The 17,367-nt window shown below is 40.2% G+C and overlaps 2 non-coding genes across 2 annotated transcripts; both read right to left on the bottom strand.

Moving 5' to 3' along the window:
• Positions 1 to 6,434: 6,434 nt before the first annotated feature.
• Positions 6,435 to 6,516, bottom strand: trnas-uga (transfer RNA serine (anticodon UGA)). Its single transcript has one exon. It is a non-coding gene; the product is annotated as a tRNA-Ser (tRNA).
• Positions 6,517 to 16,821: 10,305 nt separating this feature from the next.
• Positions 16,822 to 16,903, bottom strand: trnas-cga (transfer RNA serine (anticodon CGA)). The gene has a single exon. It is a non-coding gene; the product is annotated as a tRNA-Ser (tRNA).
• Positions 16,904 to 17,367: the final 464 nt, after the last annotated feature.

Below are 17,367 nucleotides of genomic sequence, written 5' to 3'. Positions count from 1 at the left end.
TCTTAATAAAGGGTTTTTTTACTTGTCTACTGGACTCCTTCATCCTCTTCTTCTTCCATAATTACTGCCAGCAATCTATATATAATAGGCTGTAATAAGCAATAACAGATTTTTCTCCAACTTCTTCATAATGGATCTTTCACTTGCCGACACCTTGTGACACACACTGGCTTTCATCACTATTACTGTATGATATAAACACTGTACATATGGTCAATGTCACAGTTTAGGCATGGGCACACACACACAGACAGACACACACTCACTCACTCACACACACGCACAAGCCCTTTACTTTAATATCCTGTATGCAGGCATGTTACCTTCTATTCCACCAAGCACAGAAGTAACATCGTATTCACAACATGACAAATATAAGTGCTTTGGAAATTCAGCATAATATTTATCCCTTACTTTAATTCTTTGAAAGGTAGACTGGAAGATATGCAGATGTACAAGTAGCAGAGGGGATTACTGTCACACTGGTAGACCAGCTCTCAAAGTTTGTTTTGGGTTGCCAGATCTTCCAAATTTCTTATCTATTCTAGTACCTATTATAAAGTGTGTATTCCCAAAATGATCCCTCATACCTACCCTTGTGCAGACCTTGGTAGCGCTGCTTGTCAGTGGGTTCAGTAAGACTTTTATAAATGGTTCCTTGCTACTAGAAGCAATCTCAGCCAGACTAACAGGCATGGAATTCATGCAGTGTTACAGTTTGCTTCCATGACAGCAGGAGTACTGCTCCAATTTCAGACAGGCAAGTTGCCAAGCATGCCTTGAGGTCTTTTTCCAACTTTGCCCACATTTGTCCGAGGTTGGAGTTGGAGTGGATGGAGCTTGAGGGCTGTTTCCAGCCGTGTCAGACTCCACTGCTCTTCCTCGTCATCCATCATCCAATAGACTTCTACATCTACTCCTGCTTTTTCTTTTTCAGGTATCTTTCTGAGTCTCTTTTGTTCACTCTCTCATTCACCCAACAAAATATCAGCCATCAACTCTTGGTTTCTGTTTACATTCTTCTTCATCTTTCATTCTCCCTCTCTCTCCCTCTTTCTCCATTTGTCTCCCCATTTTCTATATTCCCTTTCTTTCCCTCTCTCTCTCTCTCTCTCTCTCTCTCTCTTGCTCAGGGTGATCTGGGATTGAGAGGTTGTTCTGGACACTTGAGGACTTTTTATGAGAACACACACACACACACACACACACACACACACACATTCAGTTCAATTCAATTGTGCCAAAGCTTTAGTGAAGAAATTACTGCTAACAATGATAGTAAGTACAACAATAATATAACTACAACAACTCCTATTACCAATAAACAATAATAATAATTATAATAATATAGGGGGTAAATATAGGCAATGGTGTGGTAATTTGGCAGAAATTCAATTTGTCTTTTACTCAGGATATTGTGTTTAGTAAGGAATTTCAGAAATCTAGAATTTAAAATGCTACACTACACATTATCTTCCCCAGGTTACTGTTCACACAGATGTCTCTGTAATTCTTAGTGTCGAATTTATCTCCGGATTTAAAGATTGGTGCTATTAATCCTTGGTTTCAGATTTCAGGGAAAAAACCTCCATTCAGGTTAAACAGTTTTAGAATAGCCAAATGAAATTTAGAGCTTGAAAAGTTTATCATTTTATTTAGTACACTGCCAGGCCCACATGCCTTCTTTGATTTTAGTTTGTTAATTTTCTCCTGAAGTTTCTGCTCAGTAATTGAGAAGTCTAATGGGTTTTGATCAGCCAATTGTAGCACCTCCAGTGTTTGCTTTATAGGATTTTGTTGAAGATTTGCATTTGATTCTACTGTCTGGAAGAGAGTTTGGAAATTGTTTATCCAAATGTTCCAATTTTGTATTTCCAGTTCTTCCTGGTCTCTTTTTTAAGTTTATTCCACTTGTCCAAAATTGACCAATTATCTTTTTTTAGGTTTGGTTTTTGATGCACCCTTTTGTTTTAATGTTGGTTTTGCTGGTGTCTTTTCTAAGAACACATTTAGATGTTTTACTGCCAGATTGAGTCTTGTATACTTTGAACACATGTGGTGTCCAGAAAGGCATCTAAAAGTATTTGAATTTAGGCAGTACTGATTTCTTTCTGGAATTGTTCTGTGCTGTTTTGGGCCCATCTGTATGGTCACCTAGTGTTGTACAGCTTACTGGGCTGTGCGTGTGCAGTGTTAGTCTCTGTCCTATTCATGATCACAGCAATCTGGCTGTGATCAGACAGAGGGGTTTGTGGTTTAGCAATGAATGCACTGAGAGAGAAATGGTCTAAATTTGTTATTACATAATCTACCGTACTATTCCCAAGAGGTGAGCACAAAATGTATCTTCTTAAGGAGTCCCCCCGTGTCCTACCATTGACGACGTACAGACCCAGACTTTGACAGAGCTGCAGAAGTTCTTTTCCATTTTTGTTCATTACATTATCATGTTTTTTTTCTGTAGGGGCAAAAATAATTGTTATTTATACCAGATAATTTGTTTGTATTCTATTAAATAAGTTTTTTGTAGAAATCCATTACAATATTTGTTTGATGTCACACATCTCAATAGAATTTGGTGGTGTTTTGGTGGCTTCAGCACTGTGGGGCGTGGTCCTGGTACAGATTTGATGATCTGGGGGTGTGGCCAGGCTGATGTTGGGCATGGTTCTGGTACAGAGGCGCTGATGTGGGGTGTGGTCTGGCTGCTGTGGGGCATGGTCCTGGTAAAGAGGTGATGATCTGAAGGTATAGTCAGGCTGCTGTGGGGGGTGGTCCTTGAACAATTTGATTTGTTTATTTTATAGAGCTTCCAATATTGAATATATGAACCTGGAGTTTGGTAGCCCATTACTCCGAATTCCTACAGTAAAAATGACTATAAATCATGCCATGGGTACAAGAGGACGTGTACTTCAAGAATCTCATAGCGGTTTGATTTGTGTATTCAAGTCGTGATATACAGTGAGCCGAATAGACATTTAAGAGGATTTTGCTATCCCATGACTCCAAAGTCCTACACTAAAAACATTTCAACATCATATGTTGAATATGTTGAAAAGTGTTCTCCAAGAATGAGAGTGAGAAGGATGAGAAATAGCATGGAAATATTTTGCACTCAAGTACACAGAATCCACAGTAAATTGGTACAATCAAATATGCTTTGGCTCTGTAGATGGCTTGTGTCAGGCTGTATGTAGTACATACAATACATGTTCTATATATATCCAGCAGTAATGATACTTGCTCTGGCAGATTTGAAGATGGCCCATGAACCCACTGAAAGGACTGCGGCAGCATGTCTGAGTGAAGTGAACGATGGATATGACCTGTACAGATCAGCCATGACCAAGCGGTGGCACTGTGTGGCACCTGCTTCACCAGCCTTGAAAAGGGTCATCAAAGACACCAAACCAGGTTTGGATGCAAAGCAATCAGCCATCTTCCCTCTAGGGCCAAGAGAACACGAGTGGCTTGTGAAGTGTGCAGCAGGACAGCAGGATCAAATCTGGCAGCTTCTGCTCCAGCACATCAAGCTGGCAGAGAGGAGAAACTTCATGTCTGGTTTCACAGCACTTCACTGTGCTGCTAAACAAGGAAACAGTGAAATGATGCACAAGATCCTTCTTCTTTCACGGCAAGATGGGCCAGGGGTTGACGTAAACACCAAGAGCTACGATGGCTACACCCCACTACACATTGCTGCTATTCACAGGCCCGAATCAGTCCTGAGTGTTCTGGTGCGTGGTTATGGTGCCAACTGCAACATACGTGACAACTGTGGCAAAAAGGCCTATCAATACCTACACAAGGACGCCTCACCCAAGGTGTGAGAGATGCTTGGAGACCCTCACGCTGGGGATTACAAGACATGAGCAGCACTTTTCTGATCCGCCCAAAAGGTTCAGCACTTTGAGGTAAACTATTTCAGTCGAAGCTCTGAAACACACTCAGATGCAGACCAAGATTCCACTCAGCCTTGCAGCAGCTTGACCAGCCTTGACTAAGATGAGGACAGCATAGACTATACATTCATTTCCAGAACGTTCCCCTACAATTAATGAACTTCCCCATTGAAATAGCATATTCTCAAACAGACATTTTCTCTAACTTGTCTTTCACTCTGATTTTGATTCTGTGACAAGAACCTTAAGATGTGAATTAACTAATTTGCACATGTGTATGTGTATTCAAGAGCATGAGTGTGTGTATATAGTGTAAGGAATAGACATTTAAGAGGATTTTTCCATCCCATTACTCCAAATTTCTACAGTAGAAATGACTGCAAATCACATCATGGGTAGAAGAGTACGTGAACTTCCAGAATCTACTGAAGTGATCTGATAACAATTTGATTTGTGTATTTTATAAAGCTTCAAGTAGTGATAAATATTGAACCAAGTAGACATTTAAGAGTATTTTACCATCCTACTACCTTTTCAGAAGTGCACAATTTTCTTTCATGCACAGTGGATCTGCAAGAATTATGCTGAAAATAAGATCTAACCCAGTTTGCAATTTTCCTATACCCATGATGTTGGCCACATAAAGAACTGAGCTCTGACCCACATGAAAAAGTGAATGATGCCCAAATCTGGCCAATAATCTGAGCAAATTTGTATCATAACACAGTCAAACTTCCAAAAGGAGTGAGCCAAGTGCAAATGAACCTTTCTGTGCCTCACACAGCAATGTAGTCTACGTGACACACAGGTATATGCCGTATTTTGCATTTGTACAAGAATTTGAAAAGAAATACACCGACATTGTAAAAAGCACTCCGACAATGTTAAAAGAGGAGAATGAAGACTGGGTCAACATCACCAGAATATGTTTAAAAAACTTTTTGTTGCAGGCAAACTGATCCAGAATATTTCAAAACCTGTGAAGGAGTAAATCTCAGTCAGTATCTTTAAATAAACATCTGCCAGTCGTCATTAAAGTAGATTAGATTAGAATTTTCTACATGGACGAAGCACAATGACTTGAAGGGTAGTGCTTGATAACTGTCCATCTTGACTTTGGATTGTACAATTTCTCTCTTGACTTGTCTCGGGACTTGAGTTTCAAGTCTTGAGGTGTACTTGTTACATTCACATTTATATTTACGGCATTTAGCAGACACTCTTATCCAGTGCAACTTACAAAAGTGCTTTGTCATTTACTCATAGAATGCACCCTAGCCATTACAGTAGGTTAGAGTCCAATATACCAATGATCTAGAATACTGTAGAAATAGAGGGATCACTGCTGTTGCCAAGAAGTACAAAATGCATAAGGTCTATCTTAAACAATGATAAGTGCAATAAACAATAAGTACTAAAGTTTGTTAGACAACATCAGTATAATAAATAATACCCTACAATAAGTGCTAATTTACTTAGTCAATATAGGAGCAGGGTCATTTGTCATTTAAATATTCCATGAATAGATGGATCTTTAATCTGTGTTTGAAGACTGCAAGCAACTCTGCTGTCAGGACAGCAAGTGGAAGTTCATTTCACCATCTGTGAGCCAGGACAGAAAAGAGTCTCAATGATCCTCTTCCATGAGACTTGGAGCATGGAATTTCAAGCCGAGCCATACTTGAGGTTCGAAGCACTCGAGGTACGAATCGGGCTTTGACCATTGACTCCCTGTATCAAGGGGCTGGCCAATTTTTGGCTTTGTAGGTGAGCATCAAGATTTTAAATCTGATGTGTGCAGCTACTGGAAGCAAACGAAGGGAGCGCAGCAGCAAGGTAACACGTGTGAACTTTGAAAGATTGAAGACGAGTCATGCTGCTGCTACTACTGCTGTTACTTGCAAGTACATCATCTTGTTAGTGACTTGTGGTGGGTGGGCACTGGAGTGAACAGTGTAATAGCTAAAGTGTTATAGTTATAGTTAAAGACAAAAGACGGATCTGTCCCTGGAATGCTGGTACAAGACATGAAAGAGAAGCATAGACAAACACCACTGCAATTTGCATTTTAGAAATAGTCTTCCAGAATTTTCACTGAGCTAAGATGAATGTCCAATAGTTGAAGAGTTTTTACATGCCCTTGACATCACGGAGGTAAGAAGGATGTGCTTTCTCAACTTCATGAAACAAGACACTGCTATGTGGCAGGTAGATCATTCAGGAAAGGGTCTGGGAGTGCAAGCTCTCCCCACTGGTGGCATGATGTCTCAGCAGAAATTACTTCAAATAAGCAACTGAATTCTCTATTCTGCAAGAGACTACATTGGAGTTCCACACCAACACCTTAATTCCTGGGCCATCACAACTTATGGACAAAGCAACTATTTCTGCATCAATTCCTAGGACTCCTAGTTTCCCTGGCACAAAGTTGCAAATGGCATGGCAAGTATATGCGAAAGGAGACCTAGAGGACACTGTACACTCATTCTTCCAGTAAAGGAATTAGAACAGAAACACATCATCTCCTTACGCTGCAAGCAGGAGTCGAACCTGCGCGGGGATTCCCCATTGGATTTCAAGTCCAACGCCTTAACCTCTCGGCCATTGCAGCTGTTGCATACTTTGGGCACTTGTGGGTTATGTCCTTGGACTTCTTCAAGCTCAATTATTAGTCCCCATGTGTCATTGATTCAGGGTTGCAAATGGCCTGATATGCAAATTCAAAGAAAGGACTCTCCCGAATGGTCTGCTCACTATTTTAGCAAGCTAATGTCAATTCCAGATAAACAGGTGCTCAGAAGCTTGTCAGAGTATTAGACTGATGCACTACCTACTACACTAATGTGGCCTCCAAGGTCTTCCACGTGAAAATGTGGGACGGCTCAAGGTGGCTCACCAATTTTGCATGAACACTGCTTTTGTTTTTAAAAAATCACACCTAGCTGATATAGGTGTCATGTAAAGTTTTCACTGGCATGCTGTTAGTACAGGTGGGCAGAAATGCAAGTCAACAAAGATGAAACTTGCACATTGGAAATAAAGTAGTGCAGGATATCGCTTGACCTAAGTTGAATGTTGACAAGAGAGTGCAGCTCAGGACATTAATTTGCAATAGAATAATCAGACATATTGCAAACAGAGTCAAAGCCAAATTTGATAAAAATGCTGCATATGACATAACTCATAGTGTAGACCAATCTCGTGTTTATCACACAGGGATAGCCAAAATGATTTGAATATTTTGCATTTTTACAAGAATTCGAAAAGAAATACAAATCATAAGCCAGCACATCGACATTGTTAAAAGAGAAGAATGACGACTGGGTCAACATCACCAGAATGTGTTTAAAAACCTTTCTGTTGTAGGCACACTGATCCAAAATACTTCAAAACCTGTGGGATGAGTACATCTCAGTCAGTTTCTTTTAACCCACATGCACCTGTCCTTGTTAGTATAGTGGATAGTATCTTTGCTTTTCAGGTGGTAATCCTTGGCTTGATTCCCTGACAGGGAGTATTCCTATTCTTAGCGCATTGCAGACAAACCGGTGACTTGGCACCCTTTTTAGGAATGAAAACAGTGAATCCTACACCCACAGTTGCTCTTGATTTTTCTACATAGATGAATCAAGTCACTAGCACATTGTGGATCAATAGTTTGATAAAACACCTGGGAGAGATTTTGGTGCCCAGTGTCGATGTCAAGTTATAAAACAGTAAAAACATAAGGATAAAGCACTGGATATTAAAATTATAAAACCTGCTAATACTGAGTGTACAATAGAAAAAGTAGTTAGAGGGATCAAACTTTATGATATTAAAAAAAAAGTTTATGAACCATGTAATTTTCAGACTCCCCAACTGAGATGGATTATGCAGATCTGTGCCCTTCAGAGCTATTAGACTGAAACGGGTCAAAAGCATTTATGACAGGCCTCACCCCACACGATCAACACAATGCTGAGCTGGGATTTGACCTCACCATTAACATTTGTATTCTAGTGTTCATCCTCTTCACTGGATGTTAAAAATAACCGCTGGCTATATGCACAGTAAATGGGGGAAGTGTGACTTGTGTGTCACCTAGAGGATTTCTTAATTGTTAATATTTTCTAAAACATTCCACCATTAATTATTGATCTTAAATAATGATATTCTTCCATTCCACTGAAATTTATATATATAAAAATATTTTATAGTTAATTTTGATCACCTGGCAAAAAAGTGTATATACTCAGCAAAAACCATCACAAAGGCAAAGTTCCTTCAAAAATGATTCAGTCATCAAAATAGCTTTTAAACAAAAATCAAACAGTAAAATAAAGACAAATGCAACTTTTTGTAATTAATTAATAATTTGGCTATGCCCCTCCAAGCTCATTTTTGAAGGCTTTGTACTTGTTCGCTTGGGTAACACTAGTTATCTGAAATTGTGCACATAGCACAATTACCATTCAGGATTCAAACTGAAGCAGACACTGGGGCAGGATATCCATTCCCATCCTGGCTTATTTTTCCATCATTTAGGTTCCATTTGAGCTCATGTAATACAAAAGAAAATGTCAAAAAACAAAAATGCCTTTGATTTTTGGAGTGTATAATGTGTCTTTTGATGCTGGAGATTCATTTTCAATCATGCTCTACATTTCCTGATTCACTTGGCTAAATAAATAAATTCAACACTTTTGAGTATATACATGAAATGACTTAAGTAGCTACACACTGTTTTCCACTAGATGTCCTAGACATGTCCACAGTGTCCAAAAACCTCTCTAAATGCTCACAAAGCCATCAGTCACTGTACATCGAGTTAGCATGTTTGTTTTTGCTAAAACATCACAGTAAGTTAGACAAATACATCTTTTTGTAATTAATTAATAACCCATCATCAGGTTTAGTTTAATGACTTTATTGAAGCTTCATATTATAATCCATGCCACATGATCATAATAATGATCTGAGCATAGTCTTCCTCCTCTTCATCACTCTGTCTCAGTGTCTCTTGCTCTGTGTCTGTTGAGAATAAACTGATGTAAGTATCATGCATGGAACCAGAGGAAAGTCCAACGTCCAGCGCAGACATGGTTTGACATCGTGACGTTCAAGATTTTTGCAATGCTGAACTGTCAGAAAAACGTCCTCGCATTTCTAAAAACTGATCATCTCGGAGGCATATCATTCCGATGGATTGGACAATTTGGAACTGATTCCTGATTCCCATCACTTCATTGTTAAAGAAGCTGATTGTGTGTTGAGGAAAACAGATGTTCTTCATAAGTGGCTGTGAATGGACTTGCTTTCACTGTTAACATGTGTTCTTTGTAACATCAAGCCTTCTCAGATTCATTATTAATTTTATTAGTTTTGGGTTTAGGGTCTATTACAAAAGTGGTACTTTTTGTATATTTTTCCAGTCCAATGCGCCCTCATCTTCTTTTCAGAGAGAGCCACAATCGCTGCAGAAATCTTTTTCCCTTACATTTTGATTTATGTTTTCCTTTGGTTTGCTGCTTCTGCTCTTTCTGGAAGCCTTTCAGCCTCAACATCTCCATCATTCTGCACAGTCTACGCTCCCTCTCCCGGCGCTTTTGTCTTTTCTTCCATTCCTTTTCCTGTTTAATATGGTGCTTAATTTTCCTTTGCAGCTGTTTTTCCTTTCAGATTTCTTAGTCCTTATCAGGACATTCCATAGATTTTTCCACCACTTCCTTTTATAGGTTCCTTCACATGTCTGCTGAACTTTTTCATCCTCTTCTTCCTCCATAATCACTGTCACTCTTTCATCCTCCTCCATAATGACTGTCAGCCGTGTTCTGCAATACGGGACGTATGTACTAGACACAAACTTTTTGTGCTGCCTCCGGGTAACAGCAATGGGGCGCTTGGGGGTTTCTGTGGCTGCAGGTCGCAGGGGGCAATTAAGAGCAGCCCTGCCTTGGAGGATGGATGGGGGAGTCCTGGTGGGATGCAGCGTTGTAACCACTCCAGGGAAATTAAACCTGATTCTTTCCCACTGTGGAAAAAGTGCATAATATTTAGCATTCTTATTACAAACATGCGCAAAAACACTAACACACAGACCAGCAACCTGACACGACCAACACCACATTGCTCGTCGAGTTGTGAAGTTGTGCTGTAGGCATAAGACATCTCCTTATTTCTGTCTAAAATCATCCTCTGTGTATAGTATGACATTGACTGTATGTGACTGCAGTGGAACTGAAGGTTGCATTTTGGTGTTCCTACTTTCTCCAGCTGAGCTTTCAGGGACTTCAGTTCATCTTTGAGCTCCACATTCTCCAAGTTCTTTTTAATTGTTCCTTTTCTTGTCTGATGGACTCCTTCATACTCTTCTTCCATCAGAATTATTGCCTCCAATTCATCCACTCTCATCTTAACGTGGGAAATCCAGTCTCTCTGAAGGAATGAAAACAACAAGACACTGCCTTATGAGTGGACATATCTTAGCCACAGCAAACAATGAGCCCCTCCTATTATAATAACACTTTCTAACATGTATTCAGACATTGATTAAAATTACTTCATTCTGTTTACCATGGCATTAAGCATGGGATGGTTTGAGAATGCCAACTCCAGACAGAAAAACAGAAAACGTATAGTAGAGATTATGCATAAAATGACTACTGTATGAAAATAGCTTATGACACATTTACTCACAACTGCAAAATCAGCTGCCGCATCACTCTCAATCAGTGTGCGGGCTCTGCCTGTCTTGGCAGTCATATACTTCACCTCTGGCAGCAGTGATCTATCATGCAAGCTTTCCTTACTAGATGCAAACTTTGTATGCCGACTCCGCGCAACGTCAGAGCTGCGATCGGAGGTTTCCGTGCCCACAGGTAGCAGGAGGCAGGTAGGCTCATTAAGTACAGCCTTGCCAGGCTTTTGGAGGATGGATGAGGGAGTCCCGGTGCGCTGTAGTTGTGGAAACACTGTGGCGAAACTGGACTTGACTCTTTCCCACTATGAAAAAAGTGCATAATATTTAGCATTCTTTTTACATACATGCATAAACACACATACACCAAGATGCACAGAACAGCAATTTTACAGCATCAACAACACATTGTTCTTCGAAATGTATAGGAGCTACAATTACTCAGGAACTGCACAATAGTTTCCACTAGGTGTAAAAAAAACCTCTCCTTTTCAGACCGACAAAAAGTCGTCAGACAATATACATCGAGTGTGCGACTTTTTTCTTAAAATGTCACAACAATGTTTGACAACTTACTAAAATAAATTATTAGCTTCAATAAAGCTTCATTAAAGGCTAAATAACATTATCTCCATTGCCATTAGGCTAAAAAGCTATCCTGGGGAAAATACTGCAATAAGCTTAAAAAATATTATGCTTAATGCACAAACGTTCATTTATACTTACGATTTTAACAGCACTTACGAATTTTTCTAGCAGTGAAAGGATACCACCAATGATTTGCAATGCAAACATAGTAGTCCATGCCAGAAGACACTGAACCATCACTATCAGCATGCAACTCATAACTGCATCAAAACTCCACATAAACTTCAGTTCAAATAAAACCTGTGGAACAAGGGAAACCACAAAGGTTATTTTCAGATAATGGGGCACAGCATTGGAAATCCCTGTGTTGTGCACTGTTCATTTGCTGCTCATTATTATTCCCAGCCTCTGTTCGTAGTCCAAGCCTCATGTTTTCTATTGCCAGTATTAGTTAAGTGTTCTTGTTATTGCTTGTGTTATTGTTTTAGCCTCCTTCCACTTTGTCTTCATCTGTGTTGTTTACTTTTGTTCAGCATGTACTCTCAGCCTCTTTGTATCATGTATTCTATGGCATTGGGCTGGTGTAGTGATTATGATTCTGCATCAGCCCTTAATAAATCTTGCGCTTCTCCATGTGTGCGTTCACCTTCCAACCGTTCATCGTTACACAGATAAAAAGGAATTTAAGGCTTTATTGAACAAAGTAAAGACTGGATTAAACAATACAAACCACTACAGGTGCAAAGGCGGGAACCATAATATCAGGCATAGGTTGAAAGAAGAAAACAAGCCATAAAGTGTAAACAAGGTTCAGACACGCTCGCTGTGCAGAAAGAGACTTCACAACTGGAACACAGACCAGGAGGTTTTATACACGCGCGTTAATGAAGGTACCAAGTAGCAGGTGTAGTTAGATCTGCAGGCACTGGCATGTCCATCCGGAGTGGAGGGGGTGACATGGTGCATGACAGACTTAAGAAATGTGGCCGTAAAACCTTCCGTGAACCTTTCAGTCCGACTTGATTTCTTTTCAGTAAACCCTCGTGCACAAGGACGTGACTTTGAGAGCCAGCTGAATTGAATGGCTGCCCGGTCCTCATGCTCGTCCCCAGGGCTGGTGCACCAACTGGGATTAACTGCCAAACTGGCGGAAACTGAGACCATTTTTCATAGAGAGGTTTAAGCCTGTTGCACCAAGACCAGTAGCGATGCATGCGCTCGTTTAAAACTTGGAACGTATGACCATTGCTAAGCAACCTGCACTATTACTAATTGCATCTCTCATATAAACAAATGATATTGTTCATATAAACCATGCTGAGTTCTAAACAAAGCTGCTTAACAACAGTTACGTGACTAATGTGCTCCCGAGTCTCTGAATCAGGCCTCACGTTGCTTTATTCTAGCTGAACATGTAAAGCTGATATGATGTCGCCATCACGCGCACCTGCTGTTGGAGAGTTTAACTCTGTTCCCACTGAAAAGGGAGCTGTGAAACCTCACCTTACACCTGCTCCCACATAGGCCAACATTTATGCCGCTCTTAGGAGAAACTCAGGTTGTGATCGGTGCTAAAATCTCACATCAGCAGTGTGCGAATCGGAAAGTTCGCGTACGATCACAAGAGTCGCGTGGTTTGTTTTTAGCACGTGGACGTGTCGGTTTTTGGCTTGTAATCTCGAGCTCACCGGGTGAACGGCTTATCCATAATTAAGTCAACAACAACACAGCCTACTCGAAACGACTTCAAATAAGCTTGACTCTTTGCCGTTTATTTATGCATGTGGTACATCTACCTGGATCGCTAATGACAGTCTGGCTAATTTCTGCTAGCTGGAGAGAGAGTTAGAATTAGACAATGACCAAGTTTATCCAGCCATGGTCTTTTCCCTCTTCTACAATCTGATTTTTAGCGCTTGGACTCTTTCACAAAATGTCTTTTAGTCCGAGGCCAAGACATTTCCAAGCAGTCTGTCTTCATTTATGTGTACTCACCTTTGGGAAAGTTCCTGCCTCAGATCAGACACGCTCCAAAGCGCATGAACGCTTCACAACTTCTTTAATGACCATCTTGCAAAATGACCCCTATTTATAGATTTATATTCATAGATTTATATTTAGTTTTATTACACACATAGTGACGTCATAGGGCTAGACTGTGATGTCATAATACCACGTGACAGTGAAGGCACTTATATGTAGAACTGAACGAAATACTCAGAGGCACAGTTAGTTAATTTCACATACATGTTTTATGAAAAATATTTCACAAATTTTAGAATACAAATGAATTTCAGGGCTTTATAGTTATTATAGTGAATTAGCCTCACCAGGCTAAGATAATAGCCTGTGTTTGAGTCGTAAGCACTGAACATCAGGACACTGAGTTGGGCTTCATTCTCTCTCACTGAGACTTCATGTATAGGCAGCGCTGTACTGCCCCGTTCTCTTCCTTTTCCCCCAACTTCTTTATAAGGGTTCTTTTACTTGTCTGTTGGACTCCTTCATCCTCTTATTCTTCCATAATTACTGCCTGCAATCTATATATAATAGGCTGTAATAAGCAATAACAGATTTTTCTCCAACTTCTTCATAATGGATCTTTCACTTGTCGACACCCTGTGACACACACTGGCTTTCATCACTGTTACTGTATGATGATATAAACACTGTACATATGGTCAATGTCAAACTTTAGGCATGGGCACACACACACAGACAGACACATGGCCACACGCACACACACGCGCACACGCACACACACACACACACACACACACACACACACACACACACAGCCACACACAGCCACACACATGCACAAGCCCTTTACTTTAATATCCTGTATGCAGGCATGTTACCTTCTATTCCACCAAGCACAGAAGTAACATCGTATTCACAACATGACAAATATAAGTGCTTTGGAAATTCAGCAAAATATTTATCCCTCACTTTCTTTCTTTGAAAGGTAGACTGGAAGATATGCAGATGTACAAGTAGCTGGGGGGGATTACTGTCACACTGGTACAAACATCAAAGTTTGTTTTGGGTTGCCAGATCTTCCAAAAGTCTTATCTATTCTAGTTCCTATTATAAAGTTTGTGTTCCCAAAATGATTCCTCATACCTGCCCTTGTGCAGACCTTGGTAGCCCTGCTTGTCATTGGGTTCAGTAAGACTTTTATAAATGGTTCCTTGCTACTAGAAGCAATCTCAGCCAGACTAACAGGCTTGGAATTCATGCAGTGTTGCAGTTTGCTTCCATGACAGCAGGAATAATGCTCCTATTTACGACAAGCAAGTTGCCAAGAATGCCTTAAGATCTTTTTCCAATTTTGACCACATTTGTCCAAGTTTGGAGTTGGAATGGATGGAGCTTGAGGGCTGTTTCCAGCTGTGTCAGACTCCACTGCCCTTACTCATCATCCATCATCCAATAGACTCCCACATCTAATCCTGCTTTTTCTCTTTCGGGTATCTTTCTGAGTCTCTTAAGTTCACTCTCTCATTCACTCAACAAAATATCACCCATCAACTCTTGGTTTCTGTTTCCATTCTTCTTCATCTTTCATTCTCCCTCTCTGTCCCTCTCCCTTCATTTGTCTCCCCATTTTCTCTCTTCCCTTTCTTTTTCTTTCTTTCTCTCTCTCTCTCTCTCTCTCCCTCTCCCTCTCCCTCTCCCTCTCTCTGTGTCTCTCTTGCTCAGGGTGTTCTGGGATTGAGAGGTTGTTCTGGACACTTGAGGACTTTTTATGAGAACACACACACACACATTCAGTTCAATTCAATTGCGCCAAAGCTTTAGTGAAGAAATTACTGCTATCAATGATAGTAAGTACAACAATAATATAACTACAACAACTCCTATTACCAATAAACAATAATAATAATCATAATAATATAGGGGGTAAATATAGGCAATGGTGTGGTAATTTGGCTGAAATCCAATTTGTCTTTTACTCAGGATATTGTGTTTAGTAAGGAATTTCAGAAATCTAGAATTTAAAATGCTACACTACACATTATCTTCCCTAGGTTACTTTTCACACAGATGCCTCTGTAATTCTTAGTGTCGAATTTATCTCCGGATTTAAAGATTGGTGCTATTAATCCTTGGTTTCAGATTTCAGGGAAAAAAGCTCCATTCAGGTTAAACAGTTTTAGAATAGCCAAATGAAATTTAGAGCTTGAAAAGTTTATCATTTTATTTAGTACACTGTCAGGCCCACATGCCTTCTTTGATTTTAGTTTGTTAATTTTCTCCTGAAGTTTCTGCTCAGTAATTGAGAAGTCTAATGGTTTTTGATTAGCCAATTGTAGCACCTCCAGTTTTTGCTTTATAGGATTTTGTTGAAGATTTGCATTTGATTCTACTGTCTGGAAGAGAGTTTGGAAATGGTTTGTCCAAATGTCCCCATTTTGTATTTCCAGTTCTTCCTGATCTCTTTTTTAAGTTTATTCCACTTGTCCAAAATTGACCAATTGCCAAGAAGTACAAAATGCATAAGGTCTATCTTAAACAATGATAAGTTCAATAAACAATAAGTACTAAAGTTTGTTAGACAACATCAGTATAATAAATAATACCCTACAATAAGTGCTAATTTACTTAGTCAATATAGGAGCAGGGTCATTTGTCATATAAATATTCCATGAATAGATGGGTCTTTAGTCTGTGGTTGAAGACTTCAAGGAACTCTGCTGTCAGGACAGCAAGTGGAAGTTCATTTCACCATCTGTGAGCCAGGACAGAAAAGAGTCTCAATGCTCGTCTTCCATGAGACTTGGAGCATGGAATTTCAAGCCGAGCCATACTTGAGGTTTGAAGCACTTGAGGTACGAATCGGGCTTTGACCATTGACTCCCTGTATCAAGGGGCTGGCCCATTTTTGGCTTTGTAGGTGAGCATCAAGATTTTAAATCTGATGTGTGCAGCTACTGGAAGCAAACGAAGGGAGCGAAGCAGCGGGGTAATACGTGTGAACTTTGGAAGATTGAAGATGAGTCATGCTGCTGCAACTACTGCTGTTACTTGCAAGTACATCATCTTGTTAGTGACTTTTGGTGGGTGGGCACTGGAGTAAACAGTGTAATAAATAAAGTGTTATAGTTAAAGAGAAAAGATGGTGCTGTCCCTGGAATGCTGGTACAAGAAAAGCATAGGCAAACACCACTGCAATTTGCATGTGAGAAATAGTCTTCCAGAATTTTCACTGAGCTAAGATGACTGTCCAATAGTTGAAGAGTTTTTACATGCCCTTGACATCACGGAGGTAAGAAGGATGTGCTTTCTCCACTACATGAAACAAGACACTGCTATGTGGCAGGTAGATCGTTCAGGAAAGGGTCTGGGAGTGCAAGCTCTCCACACTGGTGGCATGATGTCTCTGCAGAAATCACTTCAAATAAGCAACTAAATTCTCTATTCTGCAAGAGAGCACATTGGAGCTTGACACCAACACATTAATCCCTGGGTCATCACAACTTATCGACAAAGCAGCTATTTCTGCTTCAATTCCTAGGACTCCTACAGTTTCACTGGCACAAAGTTGCAAATGGAATGGCAAGCATGTGCAAAAGGAGAACTACATGACACTGTGAATTTATTCTTCCAGCAAAGCCATCAGGAGAAAAACATCTGATTCCATCACGCTGCAAGCAGGAGTCGAACCTGCGCAGGAAACCCCCATTGGATTTCGAGTCCAACACCTTAACCTCTCAGCCATCGCAGCTGTTACATGCTTTGGGCACTTTGGGGTTAAGCCTTAGGACTTCTTCAAGCTCAATTATGAGTACCCATATATCATTGATTCAGGACTGAAAATGTTCTGAGATGCAAATTCAAAGACAGTAATCTCCCGAATGGTCTACTCACTATTTTAGCAAACTAATGTCAATTCCAGGTGAACAGGTGCCCAAAAGCTTGTCAGAGTATTAGACTGATCCGCTACTTAAAACACTACCGTGGCCTCCAAGGTTTCCCACGTGAAGACGTGGGACGGCTCAAGGTGGCTAAGCATTTTTGCATGAACACTCTTTTTGTTTTTAAAAAATCACACCTAGCTGATGAAGGTGTCATGTAAACCATTCACTGGAATGTACATGTGAGCAGAAATGTAAGTCAACAAAGTTGAAACTTGCACATTGGAAATAGAGTAGTGCAGGACATCGCTTGACCTAAGTTCAATGTTGACTA

This window comes from Electrophorus electricus, chromosome 15 (assembly GCF_041902795.1).
Source record: "Electrophorus electricus isolate QZ-2024a chromosome 15, ASM4190279v1, whole genome shotgun sequence".
Classification (NCBI taxonomy): domain Eukaryota; kingdom Metazoa; phylum Chordata; class Actinopteri; order Gymnotiformes; family Gymnotidae; genus Electrophorus; species Electrophorus electricus.
This window is presented reverse-complemented; position numbering and strand designations above follow the sequence as displayed.